General features: G+C 40.2%; 1 protein-coding gene across 5 annotated transcripts in view; it reads right to left on the bottom strand.

Moving 5' to 3' along the window:
* mid2 (midline 2) overlaps positions 1 to 21,103 on the bottom strand; it is a 140,971-nt gene that overhangs the window by 50,736 nt on the left and 69,132 nt on the right. The gene's annotated exons all lie outside the window — the stretch shown is intronic.

Consider the following 21,103-nt stretch of genomic DNA (forward strand, 5'->3'; position numbering starts at 1 on the left):
TACTGCGCAGAACCCTCAAGCTCCCAGGCCTCTGGTAGAGGACCCGAGCTCGAAGGATGAGACCACCCGCGGAGGGTGAAGGACAAAGTTTTATATATATATATACTGTATATATACTGTTTCAAATTGGATATGTTGACTGTACTATAGCAATGTACAATTATACATATTACCTTTTTCACTCTTCAGTATAAAGGGGTCACATATTAGCAAGCTACCTTTAATTTTGTCAGTTCAGTTAACTACGCAACAGATGGCAGTTACTGGGTTTAAATATTTAGTTACAACTAACCTCTATTTAAGAACTACTTTGCGTGTGCAGCTTATTTTAAGCTTGTGATGCGTAAATCTCCACTTGCACTTACATTATAAACAGTCTAAGTTTAAACTTACAAAGAGTGCTTTTAGAGCTATGTTTTCGGGCTCTATCTACTGTTCCATTGATATGTTTACTGGCATGGAAAGTAGGAATTCAAGGAGATAAATACAAAAAGGACAATTACAGAGAAAGCAAGAGAAAAGCGATGGAGCTAAACAGAGGAGTGAAAGTCGGGTGGAATAAGAGAGGGAAAAGCAGAGGAAGACATGTTAGAATGGAGGGAGGAGGAAATAAAAGCCAAGCAGAAATGAGTGACGAATTGCAGTTCAGTTGCTTGAGGCACACATTGGGGCTTGCAGGGGTATGCGGGGTTATTAGCATAAGGTAATATTCATTCACTGATTCAGCTATGGACGTGGCATGTCATCATGAGAGTGAACAGAGAGAGTGTGACAGAGATGGAGGGGGTTGATGGGATGGAAATAGGCACGAGTCCCGGGCTGAGAGGGGCAGTTTGGCAGAGTAGCTCCAGTCTGGCCTGCCCTATAATTCAGTCTTCTGTCTCTTCTGTGGCTCTCTTTTCCCTTGTTATCTGTCTTTCTGTCATTCTCTACCTTTCTCTCTTTTCCACAGTACGTCTCCTCTCCCTCTAGCCTGACTTTCTGTCTCCTCCCTCGCTCTGTGTCTCGCTACTTCAGTCCTTATTCTGTCCGTCTCGGCACAGTTACAACTGCAGCTGCTGACAGACCATCATCTTGGGTTAGATCACCACCCCCTCATATGACTTCATCGTGTTGAGGGGCTCCTGGGTCTCACTCCTTTACAGATGATCCCATTTCTCTTTGAAACAAAAAAGGACAGATCCCTATTTATATTACAGTAGCTACAGAGACTGGAGAGAGGGATTGTGGGAGAAAAAAAAGATACCTCTTTCTTACAGGAGACCTGCATATGATGAAGGGTTTACTGAAAACACATTCGACTCAAGTTTGAGACTGCTGTCACAGTTTAATCTCTAGTCATCACTGTTCACAGAGTCTGCAACTGTAGTTCAATTCACACTACTGCTAAACCATGAAATTACACAGAATTACATCACAAAGCACAAAAAAAAGAAAGTTATTTGTGTCTATAAGGTGACAATCCAGATACTCATGTTTCTGAGACATCTCAGTAGTTACTGTGACAGTGACTGTGACAAATTAACAGTAATCCAATTACACTGTAATGTGTTACTCCACCGACCTGAGGCACGTACTGAGCTCATTGTTACTGTGCTACAGGAACATTAAAGGACCTTTATCTGAGGTCAAATTCAAGTTCAAGAATGTAATCACAAAAAAGGTAACATAGTAAAAGAAGAAGACACAAGTGTTCCACATATCAGACAGGAGAAGACAGTCTTCTAAACATTAAGAAGTGCTTGGCTATAGGAAAAAATTTACACATGGTTTTTATGTTGCACTGCATCGGTAGCCTAATTAGATGACATTGTCCAGTAGCTGAATCCTTGGGTCGTTACGACAACGTAACAACAAAAATTCAACTGCCGCCACAACAAAAATGGAACAGAATGCCCTCAGGCCAAGTATCCAACTTCAAAGTCTTTTTCTTTTAATTAATTTGGGATCCTCCCCCATGCACAAGAGAAACGACGAGACAGTAAGAGAAACAGAAATGAAAGCAAGAGAAAGAGGGAGAGATTAAACTTGAGAAACAGCAATAGAATAGAGCAAGCTCACTTTACAGCTGTTGTTAACAACAGGCTTTTCAGAGTCTGGACGTGTCAGTAACACAAGCCTTCTGGGAAACAGGGTTTTTGTCTGAGGATAATATTCCATAGGGCAGAACTCTTGGGCCCAACGAATTGTAGTGGGCCATAACAAATGGGGAGTCATGCTTGTCTCATAACCCACTGGCTGGGGCCAAATTAATGAGACCAATGGGGATGCTTAAATGTTAACACTTTTTGTTTGTATCTCACCACCGAAAGCAGTCCATTTGTGCATTTTGGTTTTGCCTGTTGTGCACCAAGCTGGATCATTCAAGGCAAGACTGTTCCCTTACTACCAGTTCAACATAAAAAAATACATATACAACAAACATTTCCCATTTAACAGTGAATGTAAGGCACGGGGTTAGCTCTGAATAAGATCTGCTACAGATGTTTGAACTCTGACTGACCTTCAAGCAATAAGCGACTGCAGAAACGTTCAAGGGATCTCGAAACAGTGGGGGTGCAGCGATAAATGGGAGCAGACAGCTAGAAGATGCTTACTTTCATTTATAAGTCTTGTGGGGAAATTTAAATAACGTTGCTAGGAGAAAGCAGGAGAAGGAAGCAGGGAAGGGTACGGAAAGACAAGTCTACTGCCATAGTCGACCACTCTTTACCACTCCCAATTGCTTTTTCCCTTAAGGCTTATTATGAGAAAAAGCCAACTTAAATGGACACAAATCCAATAGTAATTCAAGTTTTTAGCCACATGAGGGGATTTGAATTAAGACATTTCTCTGTAGGTTTGAAAGAGAATAATGAATTGTCATGACTACAGAACAGCAGTGAGGAGGCCAGACACAAGCTGGCATTTGATTTTGTTTAGAAGACTCTTGGATATCTCATGAGACTATGTATGCTTTTAGCTTCCCAATTATTTGTTTGGGTCAGGGACAGACTGACCCAGGACTGCTAAAAACAAGAAAAAAAGATGGAGAGAATAAGAATGAAAAAGAAAAAAGCAAACACAGAAATAGATGCTGCATGAAGCAAAGCCATTTCCCAATTTTCTAGAGGCCTTTATTAGACAATTTTATATCAGATTACAGGCTGAGGATACTGTGATATTTGAATGTGAAGAGATGGGAATTTATTGCTGTGGATTAGGGGGGCCTGGGCTGAGATGAAGTGGGGTTAGTAGAAAACAGTGATATGGTTGAATGGGCTTAAAGGATCTTTCTGTTTCATTTCATCGGCCTACGGTGAATTCTTGTTGGAACAGTGCAATTCAGTTTCATGGATTAATGCTGGGAGAGAAAAATAACACATATACGAGTGGCTTGTGATCAATATGATCAATATCTCTGCTTAAGAGATCAAGCAACTGTTTTTTCACACATTATTTGAGCCAACAGTGATGCACTAATTGTGTTGTGTGCTAATTGAACATATCTTCTGAATAAGCATGGAGAAACGGCAGACCAATAAACAAAATTGGCGCTGAGAAATTAAGAGAGAAAACAAATTCTTTTAATCAAAAGAATTTGTAGTTCTGTACGAAATATCAGTGCTACAAATGTCACTTCTGTTAACAATAATGTACAGCACTAAAATTATTTGTTTGGTAGTCGGTTTATTAATCAAGAGCATCTGACAAAAGGGTCCAAGCTTCTGTTTTCTTTTTAACAAGCTTATTTTGCTGCTCCTATGAAACCACATAATTAGCGGTCAACCACTTGATAACAACAGTAGCTGTGTATGTTCACGCAATCCAAAACACAGTACAGTAGCAACTGACTAACAGATGTAGCAACTCCAAGTGCCCCTCTGAAGGTCCTCCAAGACTGATGTTTTCATGTCATAATAATTTCTGTCTGACACACTGCATGGATGTAGCACATGGCAACCATAGCACATATGCAGTGCACAGAAGGCTTCAAACCCAATAGAATCTATTAGAAAAAAGTGCCTTCTGCTGCTAAAAACACATGACTGTGACCGCTGTTTTATTGTGGTTTAAAACTGCATTAAATGCTCTCAGGAATATTGTAATTACAGGTTTTGGATGGTCATTCAAATAAAAATAATGACTGGGAAAGTTTATTAGATTCAGAAATGCTCTCAAATATTCTGTAGATTCTATATATATATATATATATATATATATATATATATATATGTACACACACACATAGGAAATTATGCTATTTAAATATGTTGATGATCATATCATATCATGGTCATTGAACCAATATCTCTTAATTCATGTAGTATTAATTTCAAAAGCCCTATGCAGTACACTGTACTTTCTATAGAAGAGCTGATCAGCAAGAGATAACACTCAAATTAAATGATGAATTAGACCTACTGTATGTGTTAATGCCAAAAATGTGCTGTGGTATTTTAGATAATGTATATTTATAGATTGTCATTCAAAATGGAATTTCCAACATCTATCAATAGCTTGACAGACATGTAATAATATGACTTGTTTGATAAAAATGAAATTTACAGAGAAGACGTCAAAGTCTAAATTGAAATCTTACTGATGCAATAGATTCTATATCTTTCTTATCTGTCTGAAGCTGTTGCTTATTCGAGCTCAGTGTCTGCATGCAATCCTCATCTCTTCATTGATTTGTGAATTATTTCCATCCTGCAGACACCAGAGCCCACAATATATTATAAGCAGGTATGAGTTTAAAATAGTTTCATTTGAGTTGTACGCTGTGTAGCTCATAACAAATCCTTGTCATCCATGTCCAGCCTTATCCATAGCAGATGATATCATTAGGTTGGTGCTACTCGCTGTGGGCTAGATAAGGAATATTCCTGTCCTCAGGATTCGAGCCTAGATTGCAAGATACAAGTAAAATAAACACAGTCACAAACAACTGCTCAGGATGCACCTTGCATGCCTGGGTCTTATTTGTTGCTTGGTACACTTTACCCACAGATAACTGTCCAAACAATGACAATGTTGAATCAAATCAAGATATTTGCAGTAGAGGTACAATGTAGCAGGCCTGAGTTGAGCAGATAATACCCATATCTGTATCAATATTCAAAGGCCACACCTTGGTACTCCTGATAATGTCTGGACAATATGACAGATGTGAACAAAACACAAGAAGAAGAAGAAATGGAGGCAGCAGATGCCTGCAGCCCCACTGGTTCCATTGTGCTAAGCTAGGCTTCAAGTCACATCACTTTCTCTGTAGTGAAAACATCTTAAAATGTAGGCTTTGATTGGCAGCAGAGTGGCCTAATCAGCAGGGAGGCTGCCTTCCAACCAGACAATCCAGGTTAAATCTCTTGGGTCAATGAGCATCTCCACTGAAGTGCCCTTCAGCTACGCAGTGAATTCCTGCTGCCTCCGAAGACACGGTCCTGTAGCTGATCTTTACCTCTGACCTCTCCGGGAAACTGGAGGAGCGAATATTCGAGCAGATTTTCTTTTCTTTTCTTTCTTGCTGTCTTTCTTTCTCATTTTGTCTTGGCACCATTTGCACAGTGGAAATAGTTCAGCTCCCACAACATTATCTACAAAAAGCTGGCTTGTTAGTTTTGCAATGTCAGGCAAATTGGTTCTACAACAATTATAGTATACAACGGAACATTGTTATGCTTTTGACAATCTCATATAACCTAGATGATTCTGATATTTCCTCAGCAGTCTTGCTGCAAATTTTAAATATTTTTTATTAATGTTCACAGTCCCTATCAAATAAATAAATGCATAAGCCATGTACTGTAGGTATTTTGGAAATACAGTATTCGGAGTTGGAATAGATGCCATGTGTGACAGTAAGGACACGGCTCATCTCGTTAGGCAGGATTTCCATGGCTTGTTACTAACCACTTGTCCTCTACGTTCACCTCCCGCAGCACCAGCTCTAAGTGTCAGCTGCAGGCTTCACTGTCCTCTTCTTTTCCTGATTGGTTTCTGTTGCAAATGGATTTTATATTCGCAAATTAATTTGGCCAAAATGCCTGCTTAGCTCCTGCATGAAAAACCAGACGAGGTACAGAAAGAGACAACGAGACAGAAAAAGAAAGAAAGAAAGAAAGACTGCCTCACAGCAAGAGAAAGCCACACACACAGACAGGCAGCGCACAGTCACATTTCAGCGGCTGTAATAAAATGATCTAGCTGCCGGCTTGTTGGTATATTCTTAAGACACGGTTATTCATTTTGCCTTATTTTTTTAAATGCAATAACAGAGAGAGCAGTGTGTTGGATCTGAGTCATTCTGACTGATGGGAACCCAGAGGCCGTTGCTTGTATCCGTGTTTCTAAAACCCGCTGACTCATTGCTACAATGAAAAATGTTAAGCAAAATACCAACATCTTTTCAACAAAGTACTGCAATGAATTTCTACCAATTTTGTCACCAGAAGAGTGGACGTTAAAGAATGACTTCATACTTTAATTTAGTTTAGTCAATTTTTACTGTTACTATTTTTAATGTTGAACTGCGCAAACATGGTACTAAAATCAAACTAAAATCAAATGAGATGTGTGACGGACAAAACAGAGCATGCTCCTTAGTAAACAGTAATACAAATATTACCAACGAGCAAAATATTGTGTGGAATTAAGTGGAGAAGAAGAATCCATTTTATTTGACTGTGACATCAATCTAGATGAACTGTGTGATTAGACAAAAAGTGAAAAAAAAGATTATATTTCAGTGGAAGTGCAGAGCTACAAAGCCAGCCCCCACAGGAGGTCACAGAGACGTGCCGTGCAAACCCTCACAAATATAACAGCATAATGAGAACTGCAGCTGACACACAGAAAACAAGTGGCTTCTGCAGAAGATGTTTGCCAAGAGAAAAAACAGGCAACCTGATCAGTTAGCTGGGTGGAGAGAGTGCAGAAAATCCCAAGACGAAGTATGAAGGTTTTGTATGTTTTGTATTCATAAATAATGCGGATGCGTGCACAAGCATAAATCTACCTCATGTTGGTTTTCGCTCACTGGAGCCAGAGATTTCAGAGGCAATTTCAAATCAGCTTTGCAATTCTACATTGACTGCATGAATCTCATATAGACATCTTTTACTTTAATAACTACAATCAGGACGTGCTTCTGATTAAATACTATAATCCTTGTGCAAAAAGTTACCACAGAAGTGAGATAAGCACAGCCATCAGTGGTGCCTGATTAGTTCATCCAAAAAGAATTATTTGCTGAAACTAAGGTGTTGTTCTCACTAAACCTCCCCTTAAGCCTTTAAGCAGAGAAAGAGTTGTGGAGACGTCAAAGAAGTCACATTTATGTGGAGGTGACAAATGTTTAGTTACGAAGCTGATACAAATCTGTGGCAAATGTTAAAAAATGTAACCTGATTGAGGTATAGTATTGATTTGTATGCTCAGTGGGTTTTTACAATTAAACACAAGTTCACTATCAACCTCCCTTAGTTGACAATGATGCCACAAACAATACTTGAGACATTGTCACATATTGGGAAATCAGAACCAAATACATTAAAGCTGTAAATATACCAAAGCTGTTTTTCACAGACTGTGAACATTTGGTGTCACCTTGGGTTAACATCTAGCTTGGCACTCTCTGGTTTGTCACCTACACATTATGTTTGCTGTCTCTCATTAGATTTTATCTTTAAGGAAAACATTAAGTTGTTGAAAGCCATGGGAAATGACTGTTGGAGACCAGTTGGCATTTTATTCCCTTAAGACGGAGATTCAGAGCTGTGCACACTTTGCCTGTGAAAACGCAATGACTAACTGACATGACAGTTGGAAAGTTTTCATCACGGCCCCACAGCTTTGAGAGTCCTTGGCGGTGTTTTACCATATCACTCGTGGCAAAGTGACACACCAGATAATCTCACTTACGACACATGGGCCGCAGCACATTTGCGCTTGTGGAAAATTCATGTGCTCTTCACAAACACTGGATATGCAGGGCTTTCTGGTTGAGCTGGTACATGCTCCTCAAACCCATTTCTCCCTTCTAAGACGAGGATGCCGTGAAGAGGCAACTGATTCACGCAGAAGATGAGATTTTCTAGGAATGGTATGACTATCATCATCATTATAATCATCCTTTTCTTCTATTTCATCATTGCAATCTCTCTTTCTGTGCATCTGGATGCATGCATCAATGTATTGTGACTGTCAGCTCCTCTGTTTCAGTGTTTCCCCTCTCCTTCCCTATATTACTGTGAACTTGACTTGTTATTGCTCTTTTGAGACTCATTTCACTTTAGTTATAATCCTCCAAAACATTTGATGCTGATAATAAACTAAATTAGCCTGTCTGAAGTCATATAAAGATCAGATTTAGTTACTTTTGGACAGAACCAGACTAGCTGTTTCCCCCTGTTTCCAGTCATTATGCTAAGCTATGCTAACTGGCTGCTGAATCCAGATACATATTTACCATACAGATATGGGACTGCTGTTGATCTTCTCATCTAACACTCAGCAAGAAAGCGAATAGGCATATGTCCCTAAAATGTCAAACTACTGCTTGAAACAGCATCTCTGCTTTTATTTCTCACTATTGATTGCCTCATTTTTACTCTAGATAGGAGTATCCAGTACCTAAAATGTGGATTATTTTCTCTTAACTCTGCAAAAAAAACAACAACCATGAACACACAATCTGAATCTATTTACTATATCCTGTTAACTGGACTGTGTTGACAGCTGATGCCTCCCCTGTGGGTTTGCTGGAGGCAGGTTGGGCAGAAGCGAGGGCTTGTCATTTAAACCTTGCACGATGATGAGTGAATCACCCTAAATGTCGACATCATGGAATCCCAATAGCCTCTCTTTCTCTTTCCCGCCCTCACTATTTGCTTTTGCTTCCCTGCCAATTCTGAGCTCTCCTTCCCGCTCTTCTGCAATGTCAGCTGTTGCTCTCTCCTAATTTCATCTTCAACCCTGACCTTCACCTTCTTGTCTTCCACTTCTTCATTCTGCCTTTTTTAACTGTAAAACCTAAATAACTGTCACAATAAGAGTCCTGTCTCTAAAACGTAGTGCTATCTCTACTTCTCAGTTTAAATTTAACATGTTTGATTGGGACAGTTGCCTAAAGATATAGAGCATAACATAACAGCTTTGGCTAACATTGCAAATAGCAAGTGGAAATAACATGTTTTATCTGATCTTTAAAAATTGAAGTCCTGCAAATGAATTTCCTCTCTCTCTTTGGACTCCTTTTGTCATCTTAAAGCCTGATGCTGCTGTACACGTCATCTTTTTAAACCTTCAGTCATATAACAGGAACAATAATCTGGTGTGATTGACACTTTCCAAGCTTAAAGCTTTACACTTGTCAGCTTCTAGTAAAACCTCCAGAGAAGTTCATCTGAGCTAATGGACTACAGAAATGGGGGTTGGTTCTGCGGGAGTGTGATAAGGTTATGAGCAACACAGTTAGTCGATATCTTTTTGGGGTGAGAGGGTTCGGAGGCAGCGAACGCCTCGTTTCTGCAAGCATGTGAGACTGGTGCTACCAGCAGGACGGTAAACACGCTTAAAAACACACAGAGGAGCACATGTCAAGATGTGTGTCACAGTGTAAACTTGAGGTGCTGCCGCCTGCTCAAGGGAATCTTAATGCAAGATAATGTATCATAACTGACTCATGATTTGTGGGAAAAAGGAGGCACAGAAGGCTCTGACGTAAAGCAACTGTGATTCCAAGCTACTTTTACTGCAGTCTCAAATTTAGCATCCAAAAAAACTTCCTCACTAAGACTTTTGCTCATCTCGACAGATCTCAGCATGGTTTTAACTCAATCTGCCACAAATATATACTTCTCCATTTCCTTGCCTTTCAGATTAAAACCCTTGCTTTGGCACAAACCTCATTTTTTTCAGCAGTTAATTTGATAGCCATGTAACCTATTGAATGGGTCCCCTGAGCTCTGTACTTCAGGGAATAAATGTTTGAGATTTACTTGCAGTACATAAAGGCAAAGTGGAAAACTCCCCAGCAGAATTGGAGTTATAACGGGAAACAGCAGCTTTATGTTTGCTGCTGTTTCAGCGTTACTGAATGCCATACAGAGATCCGTTTGAGAGGAACAGTGAGATTTCCACCCTGAAGCATTTTAGTTTGCCCACCACAGTGTGACCCCCTACTGGGCCCTACAGGCATTCAGACATAGAACAGAAAAAGACCCCGACTCTCATCTGCCCAGGGTTCAGCAGGCAACATGCACACAACAAATCAGACAAATATATACACACTTAGGCAGAAAACGCACAATAACAAGAAACCCTCCCCCCTCCCTTTCACACACAGTGGCAGTGGTCAGTGGCAAGACAGAGTGTCTCCATTAGTATCTAAGTGGCTCTGTCCACCCTAACAGATGGGGTTTCTTTCTCCAAGGTGGGTGAAGTGATTTACTAAATCTCTACTGTACTTTGCCTTATCTAATTGAACCGACAGTGCCCAGGAAGCAGGCCATTAAATCATGTCACTATCATATATTTATAGATGAGGTCATGTAATGCTAGTGCTGATGGCAGCTACATAACATCTATATATGACACCTGTTACCATGCCAGCTGCTGGCAGGATGCCCAAAAAATTAGATGGACACTGCAGCAAGAGGAGTATGAGCCGAAAAAGAGGAAGCGAGCAAATGTGAGATGCAGAGACAATGCTAACAGGAAGAAAAATAGTGATTATAATTGTGCACATAAATATGACATCCTCCTATTGCTTTGACTCTCATTGTGACAGGTTATGGATGAACACTATGGATTCACATTTACAGCTCTGGTGTACTTATGCAAATGAAAAACCTTATGGGATGACAGCCCTGGTACAAAATCACATAACTCTAGCTGTGGCTCAGATTTACTGCTATGCATTCCTGACACCAGAGTTATAGTGCAGGGTACCACTCAGGACAGTGTCTGCAATGGTGACAGGGCACGCCGCAAAAAGGAAAGACGCATTCCATGCGTTCCTGTGATTCTATGTGGTTGGCTTTTTGGCGCCAATATCTGGAACAGACATTCCTCACTGTATGACTCCCTGGGGGAGCTGAACTTCCTCTGTGTAACCCGAGCTAAACAGAAACTTCCAGGGATGCTCCTGCAGATCAGTGATTGGGAGGATGAAGTTAAGTATACCTAAATTAAATTAGAATTACCTTTTTTTATATTAAAACCTGATGTCACATCTACTGTCATCCTTGTGAACAGAATCTCTGGCGTAATTTCAGCAGATGTTATGCAACAAATGCAAGCTAAAAGGTCTGGGGACTTGGCTGGAGGTTTGGCTTAATAAATACACAATAATGCAACACAATCAAACTTTTGACAGAATTCATACATAATTCAAATTAAGCTGCCACCTGCCGAATTGAAGAAATAAAACCACACAACATATTTTCTCTCTGATATCTTCTAGCTGTGGTTGGGTTATAGGACTCAGCAATATAAAAAGTAATTGCATTAGCGTGATGGCTTTTACGAGCACTGTTGGCCGTAGTATTCCAAAGGGACATCTCTGAAGAAGGCGTACAGAGCTGCCTGGAAAACTCCCAGTGCTATCAAATACAGAGAAGGCATCTGCATGTTTCTGTTAGTGTGCGTGCGTGCGTGTATATATTTTATGTGGATGGACTTTATTTAATTTTTTAAACACTTATTTAAGCTGAAAGGTCAATAAAGAAAATATTTGAAACAGGCAACTGCCCTTTTCAAGACATGGGCTGTGATCTGTTTCTCTGGTGTGTGTTGTGACTATTTCAAGTCATCTTTATGCCATAGATTCTATATGAATATACGGATAGCGTCTCCATGTTTGTACTGTATGCATGACCTCAGATGTACACGTGGCTGTGTGTTTCTCTGTGGAGCTTTAGTGCTGGCTGCTGCTGTCACCACCATGTTGGCCAGAGAGGATAGGTGATGTGTCCCTTTTTAGAAGCCATAAAAGAAGCCCTGCATGCTATTAAGCATGCATCAGCGCGCCCCTTTCTCAGCGGCTTTAAGAGGGGGACATCGGAGCACAGTGCCGTTAACCTGTGTTCTCAATCTCTCTGTCACATGAAATGAAGCTCCCAGGTAACTCAAGTTTGCAAAGTCAGTTCACGGTCATATTGTCCTGCTGCTCCTCTCCTTTCAGCTCCTGTGGCAGAATCCTGTCCAAAATCTTGTAAACCTAAATAACTTGTACATCTTGGACTAACAGTCCAACTCTGGCTGACAGCTAAATGTCTGGTGCCCCTCACAAGTGACGCAGGGTCACTTGTGGTCAAGAGTTCATGCTGTGGAGAAATACAGGCCTGAAGTACTGAATACAGGAAAGCAGAGACTATTCTTTAAATGTATAAATCTAAACATAAATCCATTTTGTATTTTGTGCCAAAAACAATGGTTGCATTTTCTAGACAGATTGACTTTTATTTTCTGGTACAGCTCCAATATGGACATTTTTGGAACATAATAATCACGGTAGATGAGTAATTAGAATTAACATTCAGAAAATATACTTTCCAATACTCAATGAAACAAGCAATGTAAATGTAACTGTGTAAAATACACATTCATTCAAAATACATTCGAAACTTTAATTTATACTGCCACATTGTTAACTAAGAAATCCCAAATAAATCTCTAGTACAAAATGTTGCCTAGATTTCAGGCCGTCACTTAGATCTGCCTGTGCCTTATATGCAGCACTTCCTCCTACACTACTGTATGTGTCAGTGGCACTGTGCTAGATAATGGTGCTCACGGTCATGTGTGCGTGTACGTGTCTTTTGAAAGTGAATGCACATGTTTCAGGTAGAAGGAGATCATGGGAATGGAATGCACTGAAGAACATTTCTGTCCAAGGCAGCTGTGTCTGAGACAGAGCGAAGGGGTTGAGAACAGTGTGGGAGGCTGAAATTCTCCTCGGTAGCCAAAACAACACACACATGCTTAGAAATCCATTTCTAGTACTTTGCTTTCCCCTCAAGATGACCAAAGGAGTTGATTCTCTCACTCACTGGGACATAGATGATGTAAAATAAACAGTAAGAATGGGTATAACTCCATGTAAGAGATACAGTATTTTACAATACATAAATGGGACAAGGCAACTTAAAAGATGTGTATCCTAAAAATTTCAATAAATTAAACATTTTCAAACATCTAAATCATTCTTGCATATTGCTTAAACTAAACAATCATTTGGGTTTCCCCGTGTATCTTTCCATTTTACAATTCTGCAGCCATTAATACAAAACAATAATGATCTTCATCAAATCTGAATATCCCTTGCTGAACTTTTGAAACTGTAGGGAAACTTTGCTGACCACTTTCTCCAGCATTTCTCCCTTTTCAGCTTTTTATCAATTTTTCTGCTGCTGTAATACAACTGGAAATTATGAAATAATGACTGCCCATGGAGAGATCAATACATAACAATAAAAACAGTTGGGCTTTTTAAAAGGAATTAATTGGTTTACTCGCCAATATGCCTTTTCGATCAACTCTTCTCCCATATTGCACTTGTTTTTCTCTCCTAACTCTTGTCATTGTGAACTAAGTCAACTGATTCCTGACAGACTGGCCTTGACAGAGGAGTAATTTTTCGTTGTTACTGTAATGGGATTGCTTAAGCTGGTTGAAATGTGTAGCCTTGTGGAAGTGTAAGAAATGCAGTTTCAGTGACATGAAAGCCAAAATTGAAAAAAACACAACACAGTTTAAGAGATGATGTTCAACCAAGTATGGCTGTAAGCAGATAGGCAAGATTGGTTTCTCACTAACTTAAGTAGCTGTGCGTATTATGGCCTACATCCAGTTTTGGTCATTTGATGCAAACACCCAGTGTCATTCAGTTCTTCAGCTCTGTTGAAAGGGAAATGATGTGTTTTACATTTCAAGCAGTTGCAACAGTGAAGCAGCTAAAAAGGAAACCAGCTGTCTTGAAATCAAAACTGAAGTGGACAGAGCCACTGCCTTCCAGAAATGAAAAGCACCCCATAATGAGAACGTATGATAAGAAGTGACTATCACCAAGTAAAATGCCGTATTTCTGAGTTAAAGATATTTCCAAGATCAGAGAAAATGATGCAAATGAGGCTCGTTTTGCTACTAGTTATCAGCCGCAGTCTACATAGTTGAGTCAATGCTGTACTTACATTGAATTCAAAACACCTGATAAAAAACCAAGAAACCCAAAAATCTTAAGAGTTTATAACCTAATTTGATTCACAATATAGAGTTCCTATCAACAGATGAACAAGGCAAAAGAGCTTAATGGGTGCTTTAAAGTTTTAAAGTTTTAATCCTTCAGGCCCACAGGCAGATTGTCACAGGTTTAGCTAGTAATGTAGAGTTAGCTAGCTTCTGGTGCTACCATTTTCTGGTGTGACCAAATCCTTAAACCTGCATTAATTGATGCTATAAACACAGCACTGATATACTACCACTTTATAAAGTTGTTATGGCGGCCTTGTTAGCTCAATTTTGGTCTCTACCATACTCCTAAAGGGAAATATCTGGCTCTTTAGCTGCAAAATGCTAAAAAAAAAAAAAGTTGCCTGCTAGGGTCGAACCAAAACCGAAACAATGAGCTGTAGACACTCCATAGAACTAAGGGGGAACTGCAGAGTCAGGTGATAGTGATCTGTGGATTTGCCACTTGTGGAAGTGACACTTGTCACATTATACAGAGTAATTTCATCCATTGTTAATATACAAATATTGTTTAAAGCAGCTTTAAAGGCACACTTTAAAAGTCAAACAGTACATATTTACTTTTAGAACTTTGGCAAAAAAGCAAAGCACAAAATGACACTAAGAATAAATCATTATATTATTAAATTGACTCAGTGGTTATAGGTTGAATATCCAGTTAAATTGCTTGAAATTCTCTCTTCAACATTTAGATAATACAGATGATTCAATGCTGAAAACTATTACTAAACTATGATTATTGCTCCCTGGGTGCAGCTCAGAGAAAACTAAGCACCGGCCTACTTTAAGTTTGGGGATGAATCAGAGGTCCCTGGTGTCCTCAGGCCAGAGAAGACGTGCTGTTTATCGCACACTGGTGTCATTAGTTTAAAACAAAGTATCTTCCCAGTGGCGACACACTGTTCCTGCCTGGCAGCCTCACAACAGGACACAGAACTCATCACGCACACAGCCCGCACAAAAAGGCAGCGTGTGCACAGACACCAAAATGTACTACAAAGGAGAAAATATTCAGTGAGCCTTTGTGCGTATACACACGTATTCACACATATATACCTCTGTGTATGTGTGTGTACAGGATCAAGAAATTCAGAAGTAGGATGCTGACTGACATTCCAGACTCAGTATAAATATTCCTGTTTTGCTTCGTTGTTTTGTCCACTGTCCCGGAGCCACAAACCAAAATAGCTTCTGGAAGACCCAGGCACCTGTGATTTATCCTTTTGACTGAAATTTGTGGATTTTATCAAGCCTTTACAATGTTCACAATCCCCCAGAGACATTGAAATGTAATTTTTAAATCAAGTCTCATAGTAATGTTCATAAACTGCAGGTGTCATCAGTTTCCTCAAACAGAGCCCCTCCCTTCCCCTTATATAAATGTAATCTGTGCCACGGATTGTTGCAGATTAATACTAGGAAGTGCTTACTCATCTGATATTGCAGGCACTAATATGGCACTATATGAAAAGGTTGGAATCAAAATGCTTGGAACCCAGTGGAAAATAACATCAGCATAGCAAGATGAGTTTCCACTGTTGATTAATGTGTAAATCCTCTTACATTGTGGTAGCTGCCAGCCATCTGACTAAAATACATAAATAATAATGAGTTTATGATCTGCCATGCATTATGACAAACCACGTTGTATAAACACGAATACATCTACTGTAAAAAAACAACAACTGAGGCATAGCACACATTTTAAGAACAGACACAACATACACAAAACTCATTCAGGCACGCATTAATGCTTTGTAAGTATGCATATATATGTTTGCATGGTAGATGCCACAGAGATCCAAAAGTTGGATTTATCAGCTGCTTAGTTAAAATGATTTTCCTTGAGTGTCAAAAGTGTCAGAGGCTCAGCAAAGCTTTGCTATGTTGTCAGCTTATTACAGCTTTATGCTAAAATACACACAGCGCAACCCTTCAAGTGCCTGAATTCCAGTTTTAAGCCTTGTAAAAATCCCCAAAAAAGAGGTGGCAAAAATGCAGATTGGAAGAAAAATCTAGCAGGGTTCAACCAGCATGGATTTAGAAGGCACATATTGGGATACAGGCTACAGAGGTGGATATTACTAAATATTTTGTGCTGATATTCAGTGCTTTTAAAGTTGACCATTTTCATACTAAAAAAATCCAAATAGAGTTTACCCAGGAATTTTATCCTTGGGGGCGTAAAAAATCCCCTAAAACAATATTTAGTCCATGAGACACTAAAACCAAGATAAAGAAATTATTTAAGGCTTGCAGACCAAGCACACATATTTCATAGTAGGAACAACCATGGGATAAATTGGACCTTCACAAGTTCAAGTTATTCACAATACATTTTATTGAGTAAGTAAATTATGAAATATAAATTACAGAGAAAATACAGTTCAATTGTAGACTTTACAGCTGAGCAATGAACCTCAATTTTAAAAATGATGAACAACACTGATTGCAGATATACACCTTAAGAGTGCCCTTAGGATGTACTATAGTTGATATATTTCAGTGGATTACATGAACCATCCTATAGCAGTGAATATCAGTGTTGCGCTATAGCTGCCTGAACTGAGAATAACAAGGATCCAGCTACACGAGTGAGCCCTGCACTCATTTTATGGAAGAAAAGTGAGAAGAGGCATCAATGGATAATGGATAAATGGGAATGGATAAATTTATACATCGCTCTCAAACATACACACAAAACTCAGAGATGAGTAAAGCCAGTTACTTCCCTCTTTCTGCATTGCATTGTATCACTGCACCAAAGCTCCTAAAAGCTTTCCACTTTCTTTTAGCATAAATTGTGCATATGCATGATGCAGTGGCTGGGAGTGATTTGGTAAGCTTTTTTTTTCATGAACCACTAAATTTTATGACGGGCTGGCGTGACATATTTTCACAACACATGCATGATGCATTGACAGGGTGTGCTTGTGTGCGTCGTTAAGTATAGGCACTTGCTCATGCACAAACGCAGACATTCACGCAGACTTCCTGATAGGCACGTTAACGCACATAGGCAGAGAAGTGGCGCACACAGGCGCACACACTAAAAGCTTTCTACATCCTTGGTGGTTCTGTCAGCATGACTAAGTGTGCTCCATCTCACACTGTTCTCCAGATAGAGCCATGATTTCCCTTGGCATCACATACTCAGCTCCCAATCACTCCACACATGTCAGACCTAATAGCATCTGCTTGGACACACATGCACACCCACATGTGCTTGCAGGCACACACACACACACACACACAGACACACACACACACACACACACGTAAATACTTCACACAGGCACACACATTTGAAGGCAATCATAAACCCTCCTACACACAAACACACTGGAGGGCTATAAGTCTCCCTCTCACCAGCAATATGCTGCAGCGGTGTATGTGGGTTTGTGGGCGACTGCAGGCGGAGAGGAGTGGTGTTACCTAAAACAAGACAGACTGGCCAGGGGCCAAATGAGGCAGAGGGAGGAGAGAGAGAAACAGAGTGACAGAGTGGGAAGGATGATGTTTGTGTGCCTGTATGCAAAACAGAGAAAGTGAGAGAAATATAGTGACAGAGAGGGAGGACAGCGGCAGAGAGAGTAGGAGTCTGTGTACGAGGGAAAAATAATATGAAATGTGCATGAAGAATTCAGCTTGGTTGAGCACTTGACATCACAGCCTTTTAATTTCCTCTTAAAATCATTACTGCCAGTGTTTGGCGTACAATCAGATTAGGTGAGTTGAACTCTATTTTGTGGATGTGCCTGTATCTGCCTGTGTGAAAAGAGAGTCAGAAAGTACAAGTGAGTTTGTGGGTGTGGATGTGATTAAATGCGCACGCATTTGTGTGTCTGTGTGAGTGCTCATGCACATGTGCGCAAGCTTGCCTCTGGATTTAGTAAAGCAAATGGTTGTAAATACAGCAGGAGTGGAGTCAGCAGCAGGAGCAGACGTGATGCACACATCGCACAGAAGAGAGTTAGACAGTGCCTTAAGGAGCTTAGATGGGGGAAAAATAGATATAAGGGGTGAGGGGGGTGAAGGAAGAAAACGGTGCGGATGAAGGCAGAGAAGCAGGGCTGGAGGGACTGAAGGAAATGAAGAGAGATGAGAGTTATAGAGCAAAAAGGCAGAGAGGGAGGTGGTGTCACTATGCTATGACTTGCCTCTTCCAAAACAGGAATTAATCCAATAATTACTTGGAAACGTCTTGCACATTTCTTCATTCTTCTCATGTACACAGACTATCATCTGGTACAAGTATGCGTGAGACTTGTCAAGACCTTGGAGACACACACACACGCAATGGCAAAATCCCATTGCTGTAGGGTTAGTGCACATGTGATGCCACCGAAAGTTGAAGATCCAGAGTCTTTAAGTTTATCTGCGTTTATTTCAAGTGTCGCTCTGAATGTCACGAATGTCAGAAACGGTGCTATAGGCTTTGCCTCCATGCCAGCTCATTAGCACTTGATGCTAAAGCACACACACTTCAAACCCTCAAGAGCCTGAGAGTCAGTAAATTAACTACCAGTAATGCAGAAGAAAAGAGAAAGACTTCTTATCCTTGTGATGGGTTTCATTTATCACCATTTCTCTATCTCCTTCAGTCTTTGTCCTGCTTCTTCCTCATCTGCTTGAGAGACAATTTAAAAGAAGGCAGTGATTTTTCTAGTCTACGTTCCTCAGGTAAGCTATTCCAAATGGTTGGAGCCCTAACAGCAAAATGATCACCTCTTGTAGCCTTAACATCCCTACACACTGTCTAAAAGCAAGCCCATTCACCTCACCAAGTCAGTCACGACTGGTGAGGTGCTTCACCTCTAAAAATAATATGTTCAATGCTAAATGCAAATTAACCTGAATGTACAAATCCTAAGTTGTGATCAGTCATGAACCATGTGGTAGACATTTCACCTACAATGTTGCAGTTTCACCTTTGGTGTTATGCTTTTTCACCTTCCGGTGCTTCGGTGCACGCACCTCTGAAAGGGGATGTTAGGCTGCCACAAAATGTACCTAAATTACACTCTAATGAGCCTGCAATACACACTTCCAGAACAGCAGGTGATGAACCATTCACTGCTGCCACAGAATGCATCTTAGCTGGAAGTGGTTTCAGTGAATCTCTTTGTGTAAAACAAATACAAATCTAGAGTGTAGTACCTTTAAGCTGCAGTCTTTTAAGAATATCAAAGTAATACATTATTACCAAGGTCTGCCAATTATAAGACACAAACGTCTTTGCTTCTTAGCAAAGAGCTCTGCTTAACAGCTGCCTGGGGAATCAACTCAGATCCCTGCAGTTTCAGCTGTGCCGCATTCTGTCTTTTACACTGCTGGCACTTGTTGGCATTTTCTGTTCTGAAATATCCAGCCTCAGCTTACCTTTCCCTTAATGTGTGAGAAATCATTTAGTGAGAGAGTAGCTCCCAGCGTACACAACAGAGAGAGGAAATAATGTGAAGAGTAATCCAGAGGTCAAAGATAAAATGAAGTGAGGCAGGGGTCAAACAGAGGCAATTGAGTGCACTTATTTAATGATATTGACTAGTGGCCAATTAGAAGAGCAGATTGGGGCATTGCAGAAGACCAGTCAATATCAACATTAGTTACATATGACAGTTTCAATGAATATTAGTCTTAGACAGAAAAAGAAACAGAGGAAAAGGAGAATGCAGTGGAAGACACACAACCCTTTTTGACCTACATCTTCCATGATTAGCTATTCACAAATAGGACTTCCTCTTCTCCGCCTTGCATTGAGAGAGTAGAAGATTATAAGTTAGCTGCCACTGCCACTGGTGAGCTGAGCTGGAGCTTGGACTGGGGCTGGTCTCCTCCCAGATTTGGGGTAGATTGGGGATTTCAAAGTCAAGAAAGTTCAAAGCCCTGGCTGGGGAACGTTCAAAAGAACCACAGCCAGCCACGAAGTGGAGAGGAAAGGAGGGGGAGGGGGGAGAGCTAGCTACTTACTGTAAACTCTCCCACAGTCTGTAGAGAATGCGGTGGCAGAAAGGGGGGGGGGGGTAAAAAAGTGTGCTAGTGAAAATAAACTCCACACTCGTGTGGGTTAAGTCTATGAGAGGTGCAGAGCAGGTGGAATTTTGCTGACATGTTGGTGCAAAACTTTGGTAGCTGAAATCATCAATAATGCAGAATGTGGGATTACATTTTCACTGAAATAAAACTGATGTTCTGTGCTGCCGAGAACATCACTGCTGTTGTTGTGTTCACCCTGAGACCCACTTTTGTAATGTTGTAGTGACAAAAAAGCCCAAATGTGAGACCATTAAATTGTACTTTCTTTGAGAAACACAACCTCAACCTACAAACATGCACCGCTCTACAGAAGAGGCAAGGAAGGAAGTATAGAATCTATATAATGATGCAGTATATCAAGTAGCTCATGTAGTGCTTCTTTTACACAATGCAGTGAAAACACAGAGCATCTGTAACTTTCACCATTAACATTTTACAGTAAAGGTATCTCTACCAGACTACAGGGCAAATACCAGAGCTTGTGTCTACATCTAAAATTCATGTCTGGACAATATGTAAATTTCAGTATCTCAACAAGCACAGATTAAGATTTTACTGCTTTTACTTTTGCTGTTTGTGCAGACACATATATATACACACCATTATAGAAAACAAAGAGAATCAAGAAGTATTTGCTATCATCACTGTTATATTATTCCCCGATATCTTTGCTCAAGCATTGTGTGAGTGCAGGGACCACCTCTGGTCCACAGAATTATTCTGTTAATTGGTTTATTGTGGCAATAAAGATGCTCATTTGCAGGGTAACCGTCATGAGGCCAGAGTACAGTAATAACTGGGTTCTTCTACGCCAGTAAACAACCAGATGGAG

This window comes from Siniperca chuatsi, linkage group LG8, assembly GCF_020085105.1.
Source record: "Siniperca chuatsi isolate FFG_IHB_CAS linkage group LG8, ASM2008510v1, whole genome shotgun sequence".
NCBI lineage: Eukaryota > Metazoa > Chordata > Actinopteri > Centrarchiformes > Sinipercidae > Siniperca > Siniperca chuatsi.